The sequence below is a fragment of the Hevea brasiliensis genome, chromosome 14 (assembly GCF_030052815.1).
Source record: "Hevea brasiliensis isolate MT/VB/25A 57/8 chromosome 14, ASM3005281v1, whole genome shotgun sequence".
Taxonomy (NCBI): domain Eukaryota; kingdom Viridiplantae; phylum Streptophyta; class Magnoliopsida; order Malpighiales; family Euphorbiaceae; genus Hevea; species Hevea brasiliensis.
The window spans coordinates 80,683,680-80,705,760 of record NC_079506.1 but is presented as its reverse complement, the minus strand read 5'-3'; the positions used below and the strand labels follow the sequence as shown (position 1 = coordinate 80,705,760).

Below are 22,081 nucleotides of genomic sequence, written 5' to 3'. Positions count from 1 at the left end.
TTAGAGTCTTAATTTTGTGGAGGGAGGAATTTAACAAATTAATAATTAGAGTCACAATTCACTTTAGGGTCAACCAATTTACCTTTCGTTCCTGGGGCTTACTCTAAATGGTGGGACATTAAACAATTCTATGTCAATTATGAGGATCAACATTATGATTTAAACTCTAGTAAAATTATCGACGTTGAATTATAAAGAGCAAATCTTAAATCCGCTTGCCCTCGTTAAGGGACGATGTGGGGTGCCTAACACCTTCTCCACGCATATGTGGACCCCGAACCCTAAATCTCTGTTTTAGAACTGATAAAAATTATTTTTCTAAATTTTTTCACAATAAATGGTTTTTTTTTAATTTTTCTCAAAATTAAAGTGGTGACTTCTCATTTTTTATTTTGGTAAGAATCATCCAGCAACCGCAAAACCCTTGCGACAGTTAACAAAAACATTTTCCTTGTTTATTTAATTTCTTTAAATTCTTTTCTTTAAATTTTCTGGTCTGGCCTAGACTAGACTGGTGGATCCTGGCCAGTTCACACCAAGGAAGAGCCAAGCCCGGGAGGTGGGGGGAGTGGTTTAGGTCCAGTTCAGAACCATGCAACTGGTCAATGGTAGTTTGTATAAATTTCTGGTATTAGCTATCTGATTGAGACATTAGCTTCCTTGGAGCTTGATATAGCAGTATACTAAGTGAATTTTGATGGAAATAATTCGTGAATTTGTTATCGTATTTTTCTGATTCTGCAATTCAGATGTCAACAAAATGTCTGAGAATGATTAAGAAATATTGCTTGCAGTGTAAGCGTTCGTGCAAGTATCATATTGTATATGTTGAGATTTTTGCATTTGTATCTTGCCCACTTCTTTGATATTCATTCCTGATGCATGCATTGAATCTCTTGTGAAAAAGTTTATTGGCTTAAATTCTGAACTTGAGAAACTGGTGCTTGATTAAAGTTAGTTTGTTATAAGTCTTGGTGTTAGTTTCAAAGAATTTTTGAGGCCCTGTCCTCCAGTATCAGCATTCTGGTTTAAAACTATTTGTTTATTTTACTTATTAAACAATGTGATTTGAATTGGCCTGCTTCAGTTTGAGTAGGATTGTATTTCAACTCAATTGGTTATGACAAACTTGGCCTTTTAATTCCTGCATAAATGAATTGCTGATGATAGCTGATCTTGGATTCATTAAGGAGTACTTGATTTTTATTAGGATTTCTTAACTTCCTTTTTTATTTCCATATAATCCTGTTCATAATGTTTTCATCTATTGATTTGTGGGCATGCTTTCTGATGGAGTTATTTTTGGATAGTTGCTTTCCCATTAAAGAGAACATGAAGTTGATTTTCAGCATCATGTCTGTATTATAATACTTTATTCAATAGAAATAGGAAAAACTATTAAAACTTCCTGGAGTGAAATTTGTAGTTTATTTCTCAGATTTCTCTGGAAAGCCAAGTTTAAAACTTTAGGTCCAAAGCTGACAAATATGGACCCCAAGTTGGAATGTACGAACTTGCCCTGAGATTAACATGCATAGAAAGAGAGAATTATTAAAACTTCCTCAAGCGAAATTTATGGTTTAGTACTCTGATTTTTCTGCTAGTTTAGAACTTGATCTTATGGCCTAAACTGACAGACATCATTATGGTTCTTATTCTTTTAAACTGGAGCAGCGAGAGAAAGAGGGAGAGTGCAAAATGCGTAAAAACTTCGTTTTGGATGGTGTGGTTTGGCATAGATGGGCTCATTTTGCTTTTCAATTTGAGGCAAGTTTTGCTATTTTAGTAGAAAAATAGAGAAAGAAGGTGCAATGCCATGTGGTTGCTTATCTAATTGTGTATCTTTACCTCCTCCATTTTCAAACTAGAATTTCCTCTTTTCTGCTTTGGCACATGTCTCTTGCAGGAAAGAACCAATTTATGCTTTCTTCACAAAAAAAGAAGTCCAAAACTGGAGAATCTCATTGGTCTCCTCCATTTTTCTTACTTATATATTTGATTTTTCATTGCCTGATTTATACTTTGGATACTTCTTCTGAAGATCATGGAATTTGCAATTGGAGATAACTGAGGAACTAGACCTAAAAAAAAGGGGGAATTCTGGATCTAGTTTAATGATCTCAGCCAGACTTGCATTTGTTGACCAAGAAAGTGGCTGTGGATATTAGGGATTGATAGTTTTGAAGCAAAGGATGCAGACTGATAAGGTGAGGTGCCCATGGGCTGTGACTGAGGATAAGAGGGTTTGATAAAGGTCAATTTGTGAAGATGGAGAAAACAGAAAAAATAAGATAATGGGAGGGGGTTAAAACTTTAGAGGGAATTTTGGCCTAATTTTTATTTAACAAAATCAGTTAAAAGTTATTAGACAGACAATTAGAGGACTAACCAGCAGATTTCATATTAACTTGGCAAGGTTTTTGTAATTTTCCCCTAGCTATCTTTCTGAATTGATAATTAAAGAAAATCCAAGTCTTTATGGTCTGATACTTTGTATCTCAAGATGTGCTGCATTTTTTATTTATATTTAGTTGATCTTCTGTAAATTCAAATCCATATAATGCGACGCTTACTCGCTCAGGTCGTGGGATGTGCTTATTTTTTATGTTCATATAATGGTTCCCATATTCTGACATTTAACGGTAAATGCTTCATTTACTGAGTTGCTGAAATTATATCCTTGCCAATGGCACTTGCATATTTCTTCCAGGTCTGGAATTGCATACATATCGAATGTTGCAGTTCAGGAGATATTCCGGCGGAAGGGGATAGCCAAGAGATTTATAGCAAAGGCAGAGGCTCAAGCCAGGAGCTGGGGATGTCGTGCCATTGCTTTGCATTGTGACCTGAACAATCCCGGAGCCACAAAACTGTAAAAAGGCCAGGGTTTCAAATGTATTAAGGTGCCAGAAGGAGCAAACTGGCCTCAGCCGATGACCTCTCCAGATATCAAATTCAACTTCATGATGAAACTTCTGAAAAACCCAACAACCGCTTAGAATTTTTTGATCTGAAAATGTAAAAGAAAATTGTAGGTAGAAAATGAAAGTAGGACAATATGTATATTAACCTGTAAAGGACGTACCACAGTCCTAGTGGTACTGTATTCAAGATGCATGTAATGTTTTATATCCACCTGTTTATATGATTAGATGACATTTTTTTGTAAAGCTTCTGCAACCAGTTTCAGAGAAAAGATTATTTACTTTGGCATTTTCTGCCATTTATGAATTGCCTGTAAGCCTGTGATATTTGATATCTGTGACCTTGTCATTGCTTTCCTTGGCCTTGTGATCTCTCTTTCTTAAAACACCTCTCTCATAATAATAATAATAATAATAATAATAATAATAATAATAATAATATTTTACTGAAATTACAAACCACCCAAACATTTGCATTATTTATGCCATTACCCATTAAGTCCAAATACAAATAAAATCATAGTGCTACGTTTAGATATCTAAAATTTGAAATAAAGAATTTAGATTTAATTTTAGTATACATTATTAATAAATTGTGAATTTTAAATTGCATTATTTAATTTATTGAGAACTTTAAAGTGGATTTCAGATGTTATCATTTTATAAAATATTTTAAATTTACATTCAAATAATTTCTATATTTATGTGCTTAATATAAATTTATGACTTTAATCAATTAAAAAATTTATAATTTTATCAAATTTAAATCCCACATTAAACACGTTAAATTATTTCCAAACTGCCCTTGAAACTATTGGATATTAATATTCAATTTATGAATGTTTAATGAGTCAATTAATTATATTATTTTAAAATTAGATTCCATATGATATTTCATTGGCTAGATTACAAATTCAAATCCTATACATTAATTGAGGGCAAATTTGTGAATACAATAAAATGATGGGATTGTAATTTTTTTTTTAAATTGTCCTATTTTTAATTAAGGTCAAACATTAAGAATTTAAAATTAAAAAAAAAAATTGCCTTAACTTAGTTATAGTTCTCATTCTCATGCAAATATCCATCAAGGATTAGGATCTTACAAAAGTATAATAATTGGTTGAATATATAAGTATACATCTGAATTTTATACAAAAAAAACTCCGTAGTACTATGAATTTAAAAAACGTACAATAACATACTCCCAACTCCTGTAAATGTTCCATGATACACCTTATAAAAGTGAAATTATGATATCTTCGGATTCTAGTTAGTAGATCACCATGTTAGTGCAATTAGAGTTTACGTTCAGTCTTAAAGATATCTTAATTCCACTTGTGCCACAAAATTTTTTTTTGGTAAAGTTCAAGTGTGGATATTCAACCTATAATAATTCATATCCATGTGAAAAATCAGCAGTCTGAGCCTCTATTACTCCTGCTCTGAAATCTGAATGCATTACATTGACATAGACTAAATAACTTCAACAAACTCATACAGCATGTTGAACAAAAAATACAATGTTTTATTATGGATGAAGATGATTACAATATCTCTATAATTTTAAACCTGGAACATTCACATTGTGATATTGTAGAACCACTGGCAAAACCAGAGCTAACAAGACACTTACTCAAATTTTTGAATTACCAAATGCATCAGCCATGCCGAAAACGAACAGGATTGTACTTAAAATGGTTGGATAAATTTGTCCAAGGCAGATGCATCATAGCATCAAACTCCTTGACAGCTGAAGCAACAGAAAGTCCAAGCTCCACAGCATCTTCATCGGTCGGTGCCTATGGTTGGAATTACTTTTAGTTGTTGTAAGAGTTCATGCAGAAATTGAAAAGGATTCTTTTACCTCAATGTTAAGGGGAAGAACAGGATCACGAAGCGACAGTCTAAAAAGGAACCACCCACCATAACCAGAAACTCTAACCCATTTTACCAAGAAAAGTGGGGAAAAAATGATGATATTTGCTGAGACACCTCGGAAAAAACAAATGTAAAATTGATTCTGAATGCAAACAGTTGCAGTCATGCAGCTATCAAAGTTTGTTCCCAACATTATTATTGCTGATCTGTATCAAACTCACCCCTTCATAGTTAACAGGAGCTTTCTGAAGCTTTGGGTCTAAATCCACAGAAGTCTCCAAGTATTTTAGCACTGCCTCTCCATATTCCTGGAAAGATCTGTATGTTCCAATTGATCTGTAACTTCACAGCCACAAAATTATACATGCATGTCTATTGCATAACCATATAAAAAGCCATACCCTCCTTTAAGATCTGGATGATTCTGATTGATTTTCAGTCTCAACTCTACAGCAACTGCTGGTTCCTGTAGACCCTCGATCAGATTGTTCAACACTTTGCTGCCACCACCAACCCCTGAAGCTCTGGCTGAAGCTAGTTTATTCAAAAGTTTGACCTGCATTAGCAAACAGACAGCTAGGAGAAGCAAATAAAGTAATCGGAGGGCAACATAGCATGCTCGAAGAAGGCCATAGTGTTATTAATTAACCTACCATTAGGTAAGCACCATCATCTAGCTAGTGATTTTCCTTGAGAGCTCCATGCCCACTTGTTTCAATAGCTATATGTGACTCCTCACCAATTGAGTTGTGTAAGCAACATTGCGACCTTAGTTTGATAATTTATGAAGCAAGCAGTGTTATCACTTCAGTTTGAGAACTGATAACTTGAAACATGACGAGAAAAAAAAAAGAAGTTCTATTTTAGTAGCAATGAGCACCTTCGATACCAAATAAAGATGAGATAAGAAATGCCAGACGTTGACATGTAGAAAAATAGGATGAAAAATGCTACAATCAGAAATGGACCAAGAACAGCAACTAAACTCCAGATTAATTAGGACATTTTTAATACCAGTTTCAACTTTCAACACAAGGTAGTAGTGAAGTCTAAGAAATCTGAAAAAGAGCTTGCAGTACTGATGGATCAAAATTTATAAAGTAATTAAGAAACCACTAAAATTATTAAGTCACACAAGGCAAGAAGGTTCAATGACGATTGCTTAAGGCTTAACCATCTCCCTCCCTCATTTTATGTTTTTCTCCAGTAAAAATTCCTGCAACATTCATTCTCCTCATTCTCTTCATCCCTCCACTCTTAACAGATCTTGTTATTGCTAACAAACATGTGGTCCTCAAAGTATGTATGCCCTTGACTACTTGCTGAATCTTAAAGAACTGCAAGAGCAAGTTTCATTACAGAAAATTTTATTAAATCTAATTATTAAATTGTCAAAATTTAATCAAAATTCAAACTGGATACAAAGTTCATGCAAGATGTATAAGGACGCTTGTGCACATGCACAAGCATGTAGCTTAGGAGAAGAGCCAGAATAGCTCATGTCATCTGACAACTCAGCCCATGTCAGAACAAGCACATATTCATATTGCCAAGTCCAGTGGAGCCAAGATTAGCATTAGTAGATTGCAAGCAACTCGGCTCATTGGCGGCCCTATGCAACAATCCTTCTACAACAACTTCAATCAAATGATATGGAGTGATTATTCAATTTTCCTCAAATGAATAAGGACCAAGAAAAATGTCACTGCTCAGAACAAAGTTAAGGAACTTCTTACATGCAGATATTAGGAGCATAAGAAAACATTTTAAGACAACACTTCATTGATAAAGCATTGGCAGAAAGCATATTATTTTAAAGTCAGCTATTATCTTATACCCAATGGGTAAAAATCAATCTGTCCGAAGGATGTGACTAGAAATATATACAATCAATATATTGTTACATCAGTACTACATTTATTATTATTATTATTATTATTATTATTATTACCAATCCAATAGTCCACTTCCAATTTGCACAAGGGTCAACCTCTTGGAGTGAACATTGTTTGCTTTCTTGACGGTGCAATTGTCCCAAAATTTACTAATATTGATATATTTGAAAACTTAACTTACCAAACGAATAGCTTCATCAGTGACATTTCTGTAGCCTTTTTTGAACAATGGTGCTTTTCCCCTAAAAGAGATTGTAGATTATAAACACATTCAATTACAAAGAACAAAGAATGTGGCAGTTCTGTTTTCACGTACCAAGTTTCTTTTCAATGAATGTAGTCAGGCCATCTGAGGTCACACTGTCTGTAACAATAGTTGTTCCTGGATGCTAAAGGGAGGAAAACGGCAAAGCAAATTGAGAAAAAAAAAAGTCAAGGGAAAAAGACCCACAACAATACAAAAGAAACAGTTCTTTTTTCTTTCTTTTTTTTTTTTTTTTGAAATATCAAAAGAAGCAGCTCTTAAGACAGCTAAAATACGGAATTCATACTTCGTCCAGAACTACTGCAGACATCAAAGCAATAAGACGATTCCGGTTGAATTCTCGACCAGTAGAGTCCACAGCAGCAGATCCAAAACAAATAATTACATATTTAAAATAAAAAAATAAATATCCAAATGTGATAAACAACTGCATAGATTGTGATGATGACTACCTGCCAACATCAGTATCAAATATGATCCCCAGATCAGCCTTGTTTTGAAGGACTGCTTGGGTGAAAGCTTTCATTGCTGCCTTGTCCTCCGGGTTGGGAATATGATTAGGAAACAATCCTATTTTCAAATATGCTTTTAATACAAAGTTCATATATCAACACGATAAAACAATTTTTGAGATTTCAAATTACCATCTGGTTCCAAGAACTGACTGCCAGAAGTGATAGCCCCTAAGGCTCAAGAACTTTTGCCTAATGAACAATTGAAATAAAATACCAATAATCAAATGGCAGAGTTCAAAAAAGCAATCGTAACAATTTTGTTAATGACTCTTCATGATATCCTAATATAACTGGCTTTTCTTTGTGCATGACTGAGAGATAAATAATGGTCCAACACAGAAATCATGGAAACACATCTATAAATAGAGTACCTTTAACCCAAGAGCATTGTTGTTTTTTTTTTTTTTTTTTTTTTTCCTAACACACGAGGCAGAGTTTTGCTCTTTACCAATTTTATTAGGAGAATGTAGGAGAAGAAATCGAAAATACCAATGAGATGGGAGATTAGTTCATGCAAGTGATAATACACATCCTTGTGTTAATGGAAGATTAAAACTTCATGCACATGAAGGCAGTTTACAATTTACAATGCTTCATATAACAAAGCGTTGGGCCAATCTTCTCTTCTCAAAAGATATTGGATGGAACCTGGAATAATCAGCATGTGTGTAAAATGCATACCACATTTTTCTTAATAGCTTGAATAACTAGGACTAGTAAGGGTTTAAGATTAAGGAGCCATTAGATGTGCATTTAAGTATCATAAATAAGTAAAAAACGTCCATCGAAAAAAAAAAAAAAGTAAAAAACAATTCAATATACTGATAAAAGAGGGCCAAATCAATCTCAATACAAGAATGTGAATTAAACTTACAGCAAAAAATCCTCCTGCTCCATTCCTGCATCAACAATCATATGGAACCCCTCCAATGGCTTCTCTAAGAAATTAACAATGCCAATCAACAATTAGAAAATGGGATCTCACTACCTTAAAAGAAAAATAAAAAAATAAAGAAAATAAAATGACATGCTAGTAATGACATTATAACAAATTTTTATAATGAAAACAAAAAATTAGAACTACATAACACATATAATAATTGTCACAGAGGACATCCATATTGCGCATCATACCATGGGTAACAGAGATGTTAATCTGTGAGTACACTTTTTTTTTTGATAACCTGTTTCAAAGAGTTATTACCTATACTTCCTGCAGCTTTACAGACTACTGTAACAAGATCAGATGTGTACACTTTCATGTAATCAACTTTCTTTGCTGATTCAGAAGCCTGTCTTTTTGACTTCGTTAAACTTTCATCTGTAAAGTTATTATATTTATATCCACAGCACGCTCTAAAATCTCTTTAATGTCAGCCTTCCCAAGCCCTCCAGCATTGGCGAAGAATTTGAAACCATTCCGATTATAAGGAAGATGACTAGCTATTTGCACAAAAAAAAAAAAAAAAAAATCATTAGCTATATAAGTTGAAAACAATTCTAAATCAAGAAACTCTACTAACGTATGAAAAGGAAACAAGAGTTTAATCAAAAGCTCATGCAAGGAAAAAGTGGTAACCATTAGAATCATCATTCCAAAGACCACTGGTAACTACGAGAAGAATGATTTCAACAAATTACCTGTTGTCATTATAGCCCCATCAACTGGACACAAAAAAGCTTAATCTTCAGTGAGTGTGCTATTAAACATCGCTGGGGTGGATGCCAATGTACAAGTTGCAGGTTAGTTACAAAGCTAAGAAAAGAAAATTGGAAAGAAAACATCAACGAATCACAGCTACCATGTGACTGAAACACCAATCCATTTGCAGGATAAGCTCAGCATTTCAGAGCTTAGAAAGCCAAATGTAGACATTATAAAAAGTGAAAGCCAACACTTAACACAGAATAAAGTTCCATGATCTATGCAAAAGGTCAACCAAGTACAATTCCCACCATCATATAACATTCTGTTTTGAATGGATCATCATAACTCAAGTGTTTGCAATCCAATGACTCAATTCTTCTCTACCATAGCAAACAGGCACTGAGTAAAGTCATTTGGGTTGAAACTACAGAACTCTTAAGACCTCATTAGACAAAATGTTTCACCAAGATAAGATCAGAAGAAAAGGAAAAATCATCCAACCACCCATACTGAACAACATCCAGGTCTGCACCAGCAATACCTCGAGAAACAGCATCCTGCAAGTTAAAACATCAAGTTCTGAGTGAATTAAGATGTTAATTTATGATGGAATTCTAGAACAGAATAGCTCTAACAGTGTCAGTATCTATGCATGTAAGTACCAGGACAGTGAGAGTGAAAGCAAGAGAGATTTGTCGAAATAACATTTTCCTAGGGGTCGAATTATTTGATTACAGAAAAATTTTTGAAATGATACAGTTAAAGTTAGTGTGTTTTCCACACAGAAGGAAGAAGGGTTAGTAGCAAAAAACTTTAAGCATAAAATTCCAAGACAACATCAAGAAAATAAGCTCATGTGGAAGAATTAGTATGCTTATAAGAACCTGTATTGCATTAGCAATAGGCATGCATCTATATAAAGGGATGGCAACGGGTTAGGTAATTTTAAGCATCCAATTGAACTCTATTTTGACGGATTTAAATAGTATACAATCGGATTTGGAATAGGTTCGGATTTATGAAATAATATCTACGCCGGATTCAGATTTTATGTGTTGGGCGGCACTTGTTGCCTGAATCTATTTATATAAATAATTAATTAAATGTAAAATATATTTTTTATAATAGTATTTATAAATTATATATATATATATTGAAAAATAGAATTTAAATATTTTATAGAATTAAAAATTTTTTAAAATACAAATTATTAATAAAAAATATATTTTTATATAAATTATTTATTAAAATATATAAATCTAAACAGGTTCAGGGTATTATTCAAGTAATAATAATTGAGTTTGGGACAGGTGATTTAGGACAAAATTTAATTGGATTTGGGATGAGTTTGAGGAGGGTGATTTTCGTGGCACCTTGCCATTCCTATTGATGATTAGGGCTCAAAACTATCAAAGTATATCATGATGCCAACATAACAAGCAACATGTGTACTCAAGAAGGATCAATGAGACACATGCCAATTCAGAAAAGACAGGGAAAAAAAATCATATTATCAGTTAATTGGGACAACGAATATGCACCTTTAGCATTTGTGCAGATATTCGTGAATCATGACCAATAGAAACTCTCAAAGGCCTAGATGCATCAGCCTTTTTCTTTTCCAATAACCATTCTGCAAAGCCAGCAGCGATTGCCTCTGTAACTGGTTCGGTAAGGGTAACAGGTTCGCCCTCAACACCAGCAACAGCCACACCTTGAATATCACTGTGCGTTCATTAGAAAAATAAAAAAGGTAAAAAAAAAAAATTACAATTCAGAAAGTTTACCTGAAATGTCAAAGTCTGCTCAATTATGCTTTTGACTTCTGTTATTAAAGATCAACCTTGGACATCCCGAAAAATAAAAGAAGAAATTACTCTTTGTGGTACTTGGTGAGAATAAATAAAGCACCTCTTTTCAGTATGTGTTAGTTTAGTACCTAGGCTATATATCTAATAAATTAGCCCTCACCGAAGGTTCATTCACAGTAAGGTAGCATAGATAAACAATAAAAATGATCTGTTGATATTTCATATGAATAAGAGAAAAGAACTAAAAGCTTAACACTACAAACATAGGTTGTCCAACACATGAATTACATATCTAACCTTCTTCATACCTTATCAGAATAAACCCATGCAGATAATATAGACAACTTGTAGAAACTCTAACAAGTTATATATCAGCAACTACCTGCAGAAAATTTCCGCATTCCTAACCATTCCCCTCATATAGGAAACTTCAGAGGATTGTCATGTGGACAATGTGAGAACCACATGGAAAACATTTATGGATTACCCACATATTAATCTTAGGATGAAAATGGGACAAGGAAAAAAATATATAAAACAAAAACATAAGCATAGAATGATGAGCAAAGAGCAAATTATAATATTTCTAAGTTTATGTACATGCTATGGGCACAGAGTTTCCTCACCTGCCATTCTGAAGCTTCAGGAAATCAACTTTGTCAAGATATGGCACTGCAGTTGTGGATGAAGCAGCTGCAAGAAGAGTCCCAAAAGAGGGGTATTAAAGGCCAAAAATATAGAAAATGTAAAAACCTTTTTCGGACTTCAAAATTTAAAACTAGAGCGAGTGCCACTCCACAACTAGGTCTATCATGACAACTAGAAAAATATACGCATAAGGATAGACTGAATATATAAGTTGATGCATCATGATAATAGAAGAAAATAGAATGTACTGTTAGGGGTTTAAAAATGCAATTCTTGTTCTTGATATCAACCTGGATAATAAGATTCTAGAACAGACCATTGCAGTAAACAGTTCCTCGGTTAACAAAACCCCTCTGGTATTTTGGTAAGGTGCTCATTTGCATGGAAGATATGCTAGTCCATGCCAACTTCCCTCCACAGAAGGGAAGCCAGTTGCAGGTATAAGCGGCTTAACAGTCCGTTCGGCATTGGGTCCCGAACTGCCTATTCTGTGCTACAAAAATATTTTGGACAATCTTCCCTGATATTGCTACACAAAGATTTGAAATTTTATTAGATCCCGTATCTGTAAATTCCTTATTCAATACATTGGAACTATTATATACGTTGTTAATGTTGGATATTTTCCTACTAATGCTTACTTTTCCATTCTTCATCATGTTACACATTATTCAAAAGGTAATATTACACATTATTCAAAAGGTTAATTATTCTTCCTTTAAATTGAATATTTATTCCAAATCATGCAATCCTTATTCCTTGCGCCCATTAATTGAAAAAGAAAGAATTAGACAGGAAGAAGCTAAAAAGAAAATCACTTCAAGAAAGCTTATATTCACATAATAAATCCCTGTTAGAACCTAATTCAAACAGGATTGATTTAGTCTTTGTAATATCCTTCAAGATTTTAGGGATAATAGCTTTTAAAATTGTTGCATTTCAATTTTTTAAAATAATGATCTAATCTTGACTGAATGTTGAGATTTACATGGGATTTTATTTTATTTAGTTAGATTTTTGCTATATAAATAGCATAATTAATAGTCTTTAGATCAATGGAGTTGTACTGATTGTTTCTTCCTATTTAATAAAAATGTTCTTTATTTTTATCAGAGCCTCAATGATCTTATGGGTAAGAGAAATCTTTAAACACAAATTTATCATGGGTTATTGGAGATAAGTGCTCCAAGAAAATTTGAAGTGCATCAATAATGAAGAGATTTGAGAGAAGTGCTTCAAGAAGATCAAAAACAAAGGTCGATGAGAAGTGCATCAACAAATGGTGAGAAGTGCACCAAAATTGTCAGCCGGAGAGAAGTGCTCCAACACTCAAAATTGTCGGCTGGAGAGAAATGCTCCAATCACAATAAAAAAAAAAAAAATTTGTTTTGAGTCCATGTTTGAATTAAGGGAGAGAATGTTAGAACCTAATTCAAACAGGATTGATTTTATCTTCATAATATCGTTCAAGATTTTAGGGATAATAGCTTTTAAGATCGTTGTATTTCAATTTTTAAAATAATGATTTAATATTGACTAAGTGTTAAGATTTAAATGAGATTTTATTTTATTTAGTTAGACTTTTACTATATAAATAGCACAATTAATAGTATTTGGATCAATGGAGTTGTACCGATTGTTTCTTCCTATTTAATAAAAATATTCTTTATTTTTCTGTATTTATTTTTGTTCTAACAATCCCAACAAGCAGTTCAAATCAAAACTATAATCTAGTTGTCTGTCATGTGCTGATTTATAGCAAAGAGAAGCTAAACCTTTCAACTAAGTAGCATATAAGGCATATAGTGAAGCCAATGAAAAGGATAATTTGAAATCAGCTAAAGAATCATAGTTGGGAATTGAATTAGAAACAGTGAGTGGAAATAGAAAAGAAAAACCAAAATAATGAAAAGAAAATGTAGAGTAATAAAGATTACAAGCAACTGCCATTTGTTGACTGCAAATTTATTACGCCAAAAGCGTCGATGAGAGTTAGTTGACAGACCTCTCTGTGGGTTCTTATAAAATGAGGATGCTCATAATCTTGTTCTTCCACGTGTTGCTAGTTAGTTGCATTGGTTGTATGTATATTATACCAATTTATTAATTTTTGCTCTGAATTTTTAATCGCTTTAAGTAAGCTAATTCTTAATTTTTTGTTATTAATTAAACATTCTTCTTATTAGATTTTATTTTTAACGAAAGGCATAACCAGAAAAAAAAAATCTTGAATTTAGGCCAATTTCTATTTATCACTGATTCCTAATTTTAATGATTTGATTTTTCATTTTCACTATAAATTGTTTTTTTTTTTTAAAAAAAAAAATTACAGAGTGACTCGTGAAGTTTGCCAAATATCATAAATGAAAAAGGTAAAGATTTGATTCCTTTAATTTAATTCTGATAATATCTTAATCCTTCAAAACTTTCTTTTCTCTCTTTTAGGTTCTCTCTACGCCTTCCTTTTAGGGTTCCAACCCTTCTTCTTTCCGCATTTTCTGGCAGCTTCCCTCTACCCCTCTGGGCAGGGGGAGGCTGTTTGCTGTTTGCTGTTTGCTTTTTCCTACCCAATGTGTGGTTTCCCTCCTCCCCTGGGTGGGTTGTAGATAATTTTGCTTTTGGTTGTGGCAGCCGTGTGTCAATGTAGGGGGAATTTTGAGTGGCTGCCTTGTTTAAGCCCTTGATAGGCTCAGTGTTTTCTTTGTGGTTTGTGTTTAAGTTGTGTTTTATGTAGATTCACTATCATGACTGAGGTTTCCTCTGCTCCTCCCTGTTCTTGCTTTAGTAGTGTGTTGTAGGATACTTGTTGATGAGGCATCGGCATTATTTTTGGGTTTGATGGCAAGAAGTTGTGCTACTAGGAGAGGAAGGTATCTCATTTGGTTTAGAGTTAGCCCGTAAGGCGTGAGTGGGTCGCTGAAAGCTCGGCCTCCTTCATCCTTTGTTGTTTTCGTGATGTTCTATTTGTTCCTACTTTTCCTTGGCCTGAGGTTTGAATTCGACCTTCTTAAAGATCTAGAAGATGAAGGTGACTAGAGAGTTTGTTCTTCGGTTTGAGAGCAAGCCTTCTATGGCAACAAAAGTAGGAATTCTCTGTTTTCTTTTCCTTGTTAGTGGCTCTGGTTGTCATCTTTGAGATTGATGATAGGCTAGCTGGGGCGACATTCTGTGCTACTGTTTTCCTTTTCAGGTCTTGCATGGATCAGATCCCTATAGTAGTTTTAGGGTTTTTGTATCTTGAGCATGTCTTTGGATGGGCTAGAAAGTTGAAGTTAACGTAACCCTTATCCTGTAATTAGGCTCAACTTTTTTAAGCAATGAAATATTCATTTATCTATTGACAAAAAAAAAATCTTAATCCTTCTATTCAAATTAAATACAAATTACCATTAGTGATAGGAAAAATATCTTATTGCTACTTAATTAATATATTCTCTCTCTCATAAAATTGTAGTAAATAGTAGAATCCCAAAAATATTTGAAAAAAGCCTCTCAACTGTCTATAAACACTATAACTGTGCCGTGGCTTTGCACCCTTACATTGCAGGTGAGCTTAGCTCGCCTCTTCTTCATAGTATCCTTGAATTTTAGGGTTTTGAGTTGTCGTGGGAATAACTAAACTCTTTAGTACTGCTCATTGAGCTTATATAGGCAAACGAGGTCTATGTTGACTTGTCACGATCATTGTAAGGCCATGCAGGTTTTTTTAGGCTAATGAAAACCTTTATATATGGTCGCTTATAGCCTGTATCCCCTATGACCCTACCAGCTAATTTTAATTGGTCAATATGAGATTGAACAAATGTCATGATCTTAAGAGGTCTGTATTCTTTCCTGATATCACATGATGGCATACAGAGGCATAATGGACAACATAAACTTGGCAAAAGTAATCTGCCTAGCTAAAGACAAATGATATGCAGACCTTCCCAATAATCATTTCTAAGCTTTACCCAAGATATAATTATAAGTGTTATGTCCCACACGAAAGTGAACTAACGACACCTTAGATACTTCTCAAGTTCCATGGTAACTGTAAACCCCTATGTCCACTCAACACTCGATAAGATTGCAAGATAATATTCTTAAAGAAAAACACCCCAATTTTAGCCTGACTAACACATTGACCTGAGCAAGCATAGAAATCATTTAGTACCCCTTAATTACAGCCAACCAAGAAGATGGAGCTTTTGCAAAGTGCACCTTATCATTTGCAAAAAAAAAAAGAAAGTGTGTCAAAAGTGGACCACCATGACTCAATTAACAGTCTTTCACAAAGCCTTAAATCACAGCGGTACAAATATCATGAGACAACCTTTCCATACCAAAAACAAATAAATATAGAGAAAGAGGATACCCTGATATATGCCTAGAGACACATAAAACAATCTGTTAACTTCCCATTCCACAAAATTTGCATCAAATAAGTAGAGACAGTCCATATAAATCACCCTAACCAAATGAAGGGGTAACCCAATCTCCAAAATGGTATCTTATATCATCATAGTCTTTTTCTAGATTCACCTTAATAGACATGTAGCTCACCTTGCCGATTTTATGCGATGTAGTTTGAATTACCTTCTAAGCAATAACAATATTATTTGTAATTGTTCTATCGAGTACAAATTAGTCTTAAGTCAAACAAATGATAGAAGGAAGTACCTTCTTCAATCAATCGACTATGTCTTCCGTTATAATCTTGTAAATCACAATGCATAGATTGATGGATCTAAATTGCCAAATAGACTCAAGGAATTATTAACTTTAGGAATAAGCATTAACAATGTCTTATTCGTCTCCAAATCCATACTACCTCCAAAACTTATCTACAGGAATAGACAAAGAATTTCATAGAAAACACACCACGTAGAGGGTAAGGAATAGCATGACATGCAAGTAGGAGTATACATGGGTCTGTTTGATTGGGTTCAACATATTTACCCATCCAACAAGACAAATTAAAAAAAATCAATATCTTCAGTTTTACAATAAAATGAGTTGGGTTCAGGTTGGATTCGATTTGATAATTTGAGTTGTGCCTTTTTTTTTTTTTAATTTTTTGGATTCATACAACACTCTCGAAGGTTTTTTAACTCAACTCTTACTCATGCGTACATTAAATTGAATAATTAAAATTATTGCCATTTATTAATTAAAAAAGTATAAACTTCTTGATAGTAAATTTTTACAAATTCATTCATACACTATATAAAATATTTGCTTACGATAGGGATGTTCATGGTCCCCTTTCTTCACTGTCTTTAAATAAGAATCAATTCGAATTACATTGGTTTAATAATTTTTAAAACCAAAATCAAATTGAAATATATCTGTATATATAATTTTTAATCTATAATCAATATAACTCAAATAAAAACCATAAAAATTGAATCGGATTAATTCAAGTTTCATGTACACCCCTGTTTGCAAGGTAAGACATTAAATTTTTTTTTGAGTAATTTTTTTAAGACATTAAAAAAAACCGAGGATAGGTCTACTTTGCTAGAAATTTCCTTCAATATTGTTATTTAAACAATATTATCAATTTATAGTTAGCTCAAAAGTCGTGTGCGTGCGCTTTTTTTTTTTATTATACTTGCTCATTATAATAATTTTTTATTTTTAAAATATATATATACTTTAATTTTTCTATTAAATTTGAGTAATCTCTTGAGCATTATTTAATTTATTTTCTGTAAGCTCAAAATATTAACATAAATTTTGTAATTTTTTTAAATTACCCATAATAAAAATTAAAATCTCAATGAACAAGCCCTTAGTGATTGGCTGTCCTAATTATACAGAACTAGCCTTATTGTAAATTTATAATAACTGGGCCCATTGGTGAAAGGATTCTTTACTCTTTGTAAGAGCCCATGTTATAGATGTTGCCTATGAACTTTTGCTGGAAGTTGGATATGAATAATGGGCTAATCTAACACACCAAAAAACCAAATTTACAAAACACAATTTTTAGTCTAAAACTCATTTTTATTTTAATTAATTTATAATTTATTGTTTAAGTTTAAGTCGGTTTAATTTTTTGAAAAAAAAAATTAAAATAATAATTTTTAGTTTTTCAATAATAAAATATTAATATATTTTATTAATATAAAGATATAAAATTAATAAGAAAGATTATTATTTTATTAAAATTAAACATATTTGAACTTAAATAAAAAGTAATGAATTAATTTAAAAATAAATTTATTTGAACATAAATAAGAAATTTAAAGACAAAATTGAGCTTGACAAGTATCTTTGTGGTTTGAACCTCACCTCCTATATTATGAGATAATTAATCACTAAATTATTAATTAAATGGAATAAATATCTTTATTGATTAAAAAAATTCCATTTTAATATTATATAGAGTAGTGCTATAGGGATAACTTATTCCCTATCCAAGGAGTTATAAGTATTTTTTCACTTATAAAATAACTAATATTATTTTTTATTATCAAATTTGTCATTTTAATACATTTTTTTCATTTACTATCTATTAATTTATCTCTTCATTCACATACATTGACTTCTAAGTTACCTTTTTTTTCATTTAATATTCACTTATTAATTTTTAAAAATACAACTTGCATGAAAGTTTAACCCTTAACTAAGAATAAAATACCCATTAAACTAAATATTCAATTTTGATTATTTTTAAAAAAATTTGATATTTTACTTATAGAATATTATTCTATTAATAATCATTACAACAAATATAGGTTTTAACAGCATATAAGCTATGCTGTTAAAATTTTAAAATATATTATTAATAAAAACTATACCAATTGAAGTGTGGAAGTGTTTGAGAGATATGAGAGTGGCATGGTTAACTAAATTATTTAATAAGATTCTAAACTCAAAGAAAATGCCTGATGAATGGAGGAGTATTTTAGTACCTATTTTTAAAAATAAGAGAGACATACAGAGTTGCTCAAACTACAGGAGAATTAAACTCATGAGCCATACTATGAAGTTGTGAGAGAGAGTTGTGGAGTATTGACTACGTCATGATACTTCTATCTCTCTCAATCAATTTGGCTTCATCCCCTGTCGTTCAACTATGGAAGCGATATTTCTCATTAGAAGCTTGATGGAGAAATATAGAGATGTGAAGAAAGATCTACACATGGTTTTTATTAATTTAGAGAAGGCTTATGATAATGTTTCAAGAAATGTCTTATGGAGTGTGTTATAATAAAAGAGGGTATCTATTAGGTATATACAAGTGTTGAAAGATATGTATGAAGGAGCAACTACTATTGTGCGCACAGTGGGAGGGGACACAAGAGATTTTCCTATCTCAATTGGATTACACTAAGGATCAGCTATAAGCCCTTACCTTTTTACATTAGTTTTAGATGAATTGACGAAACATATACAAGAGAGTATTCTTTGGTTCATGATGTTTGCGGATGATACTGTTCTGATAGATGAGACACGAGAAGGAGTCAATAGAAAGCTAGAGCTTTGGAGAAGTATTCCAAAGTCAAAGGGCTTTAAGTTAAGTAGAACGAAGACATAATACATGCATTGCAAGTTCAGTGAAGGCTAAATTGATAATAGGGAAGGAGTTAGTTTGGATGGAGTGGTATTGTCCCAAAGTAATCACTTTAAATATCTCGGCTCAGTCCTTCAAGTAAATGGGGGATGTGAGGAGGATGTTAGTCATAGGATTAAAGCCGGATGGTTGAAGTGGAGACGTGCCACTGGAGTTTTATGTGATTGCAAGATTCCCAATAAGTTGAAAGGAAAATTTTACTGTACAGCTATACGACCAGTTATGTTATATGGTAGTGAGTGTTGAGCACTGAAGGAGTTGTATGCGTCTAAGATAAGAGTTGCAGAAATGAGAATGTTAAGGTGGATGAGTGGCCATACTAGACTAGATAAAGTCCGTAATGAGAGTATTAGAGAAAAGATAGGAGTGGTGCCAATTGAGGATAAGTTGAGAGAAGGGAGATTGAGGTGGTTTGGTCATGTGAAGCGTAGACATACGGAGGCTCCAGTTAGACAAGTAGAGCACATTAGGTTAGAGGATAGAAAGAAAAAAAGGGGTAAACCTAAATTGACTTGGAGGAGAGTAGTATAACATGACCTAGAAGCATTACACATTTCTGAGGATTTAACCCAAAATCGTTTGGAGTGGAGTAAGCGAATCCATATAACTGACCCCAAATTTTTGGGATAAAGACTTAATTGAGTTGAGTTGAGTTGAGTATTATTAATAAAAACTATCAGTAAGTATTTAGTGATGTGTATAAATTATGTAATTTAAAATTTTTAATATCACTTTTATACTAATTTACAGTAATATTATGCATAATATTATATATATTATTTATTATTTTATATATTATCTTGATATTTAAATATTTTTTTAATATTATTTATTATTTAAACATTATATATAAATGATTTAGGAAAAAGTATTGTTAAAGTCTAGATTTATTGGAGTGAATTAAAATAATTTTGATTATTCTAATTACATTTTATATAAGAAAAAGTATAAAAATGATCAAATTAGCTTAATTTTCATTGACTCGAATAATTTTATTATGATAAAAATTTTAATGAAACTTTCTTTTTTTTATCAAATTAACTTTTAAGTTGAAATTATTGAATTTATTTTAATAATTTACTTAAAATTTAATGAAAATCACTCATTTCATTTCCTTTTTTTATAATTGTTAATAAAAAAAATTAATCTATATACCTTTGTCTCTCTCTAATTTTATGTATCTTTGTATCTTTTTCTAGAAAATATTTTTTATATTGTTAGTATTTAGAGCACTCAAGAAAATAAGGCAACGGAAAATATTTTCCTCATTAAAGTAAAAATTAAGTTATTTTTAAAGAAAATGATTTCCTCTTTTTAAAAAAAGAAATCATTTTTCATTTTCCAGACTTTATGATCTTATTGAAATATGAAAACACTTATACATACATAATATAAGTACATAATATTAATTTAATATTACAACTAAATAATAAAAAATATATTCAATTTTTAAAAAATATTTTATATGAAGAATATTTTTTATATATAAATTATTTTTTACAAAATAAACGAAGCTAAATCTCTTCTTTTTCAATTTTATATATATATATATATATATATATATATATATAGGTAAAACAATTTATTTTATTCATTTTCTTTAAGAATGCTTGGTCTCTTTTACAAATACCTTTATTTTTATTAATTTTTTTATTCATTATTTTTCTTTGCATCTTTTATATTTTATTTTTATTATTGCAATATTTATTTTTATTTTATATTTATTGATTAATTAATACCAGAAATTAAATATATAATGGATTAAAATTAAAGTTCTTTAAGAATATTTTTCTTAAAAAATTACATAGCTTTGATTTAATAAAATATTTAAACTACATTCTTATTTTTTAATCTCTAAACATATTACAAGAACACCATAAATTAGTAAGGCAGACCATCTAAAAAATTTTCATTTTTAAAACTTGAAAAAACAAGAACATAGTAATCTAGAGTCTAAAACAATTTAGAATAATATCAAAATTTCAGATGACTAAGAACAAATAAAAAAATCCATAACATCAACACAATTAAAAACACTGAAAAATCAAAACTTAGAACACCAAGAAAACATCAAATCTCATAACCCACCATAAAATCCTTAATTTCCTAAAACAAAACACTCAACAAATCAGTAATTGTACAATAAAACCCATATAATCAACAAATCCCAAAAATGAATGAAAAAAAAATGTTGTAAAAGAAGCTGCTGATATGGCATGGTTCTTTGAAGGAAGATTTGGAGAAGGCACAGAGAGATAGGAAATGGAGAGGGAGAGGGAGAGGGAGAGGGAGAGGGAGAGGTTGGTCCATAGTGGGTCACAATTGAAGGAGAGAGAAAGGGAGAGACAAGTGAGGGGCAATCCAGTCTATTCAATTTTTCAAAAAGAAAAGTGGCATTGTATTAATATCATAATTGAAAAGGTTTTTTTTTTTTAAATATAATTAAAGTTGAATGTTTTTATTATAATAAATTTAAATAGAGATAGAAATGAAATAATCATAAATATTGAGAGATTCTAAATATAAAAATATTTGTCTTAATTTATAAATTAGTCAAACTAATTTATAAATTCTAAATATAAATTTAACTATTTGTTTATAATATTTTTGAGCTTATAAAGTCAGCTTATAAGCTAGAAAAAAAAATGGACTATTTTTTATTTTGGTACCTACAAATTAATTTAATTAAATATTTTACCACATTAACTTCATTTAATTTTTAAAATTTCACTATAAATCTTATTTAATATCCTTTTAATCATTTTGCACACGCATTGCATGAACTATTTATTATTTTATTTTAATAATACAATTTAATATATTTTTTTTATTATATTTTCTATTTTTATAATTATATTATAAAATTTTAATAATAAAATTTTAATTATTATAATTTTATTTAAATTTAATAAATAAATAATATGATTAAT

At 31.3% G+C, this 22,081-nt stretch overlaps 1 pseudogene; it reads right to left on the bottom strand.

The window, feature by feature from the left end:
* Positions 1-4,767: 4,767 nt before the first annotated feature.
* LOC110643418 (uncharacterized) lies at positions 4,768-11,964 on the bottom strand (annotated as a pseudogene).
* Positions 11,965-22,081: the final 10,117 nt, after the last annotated feature.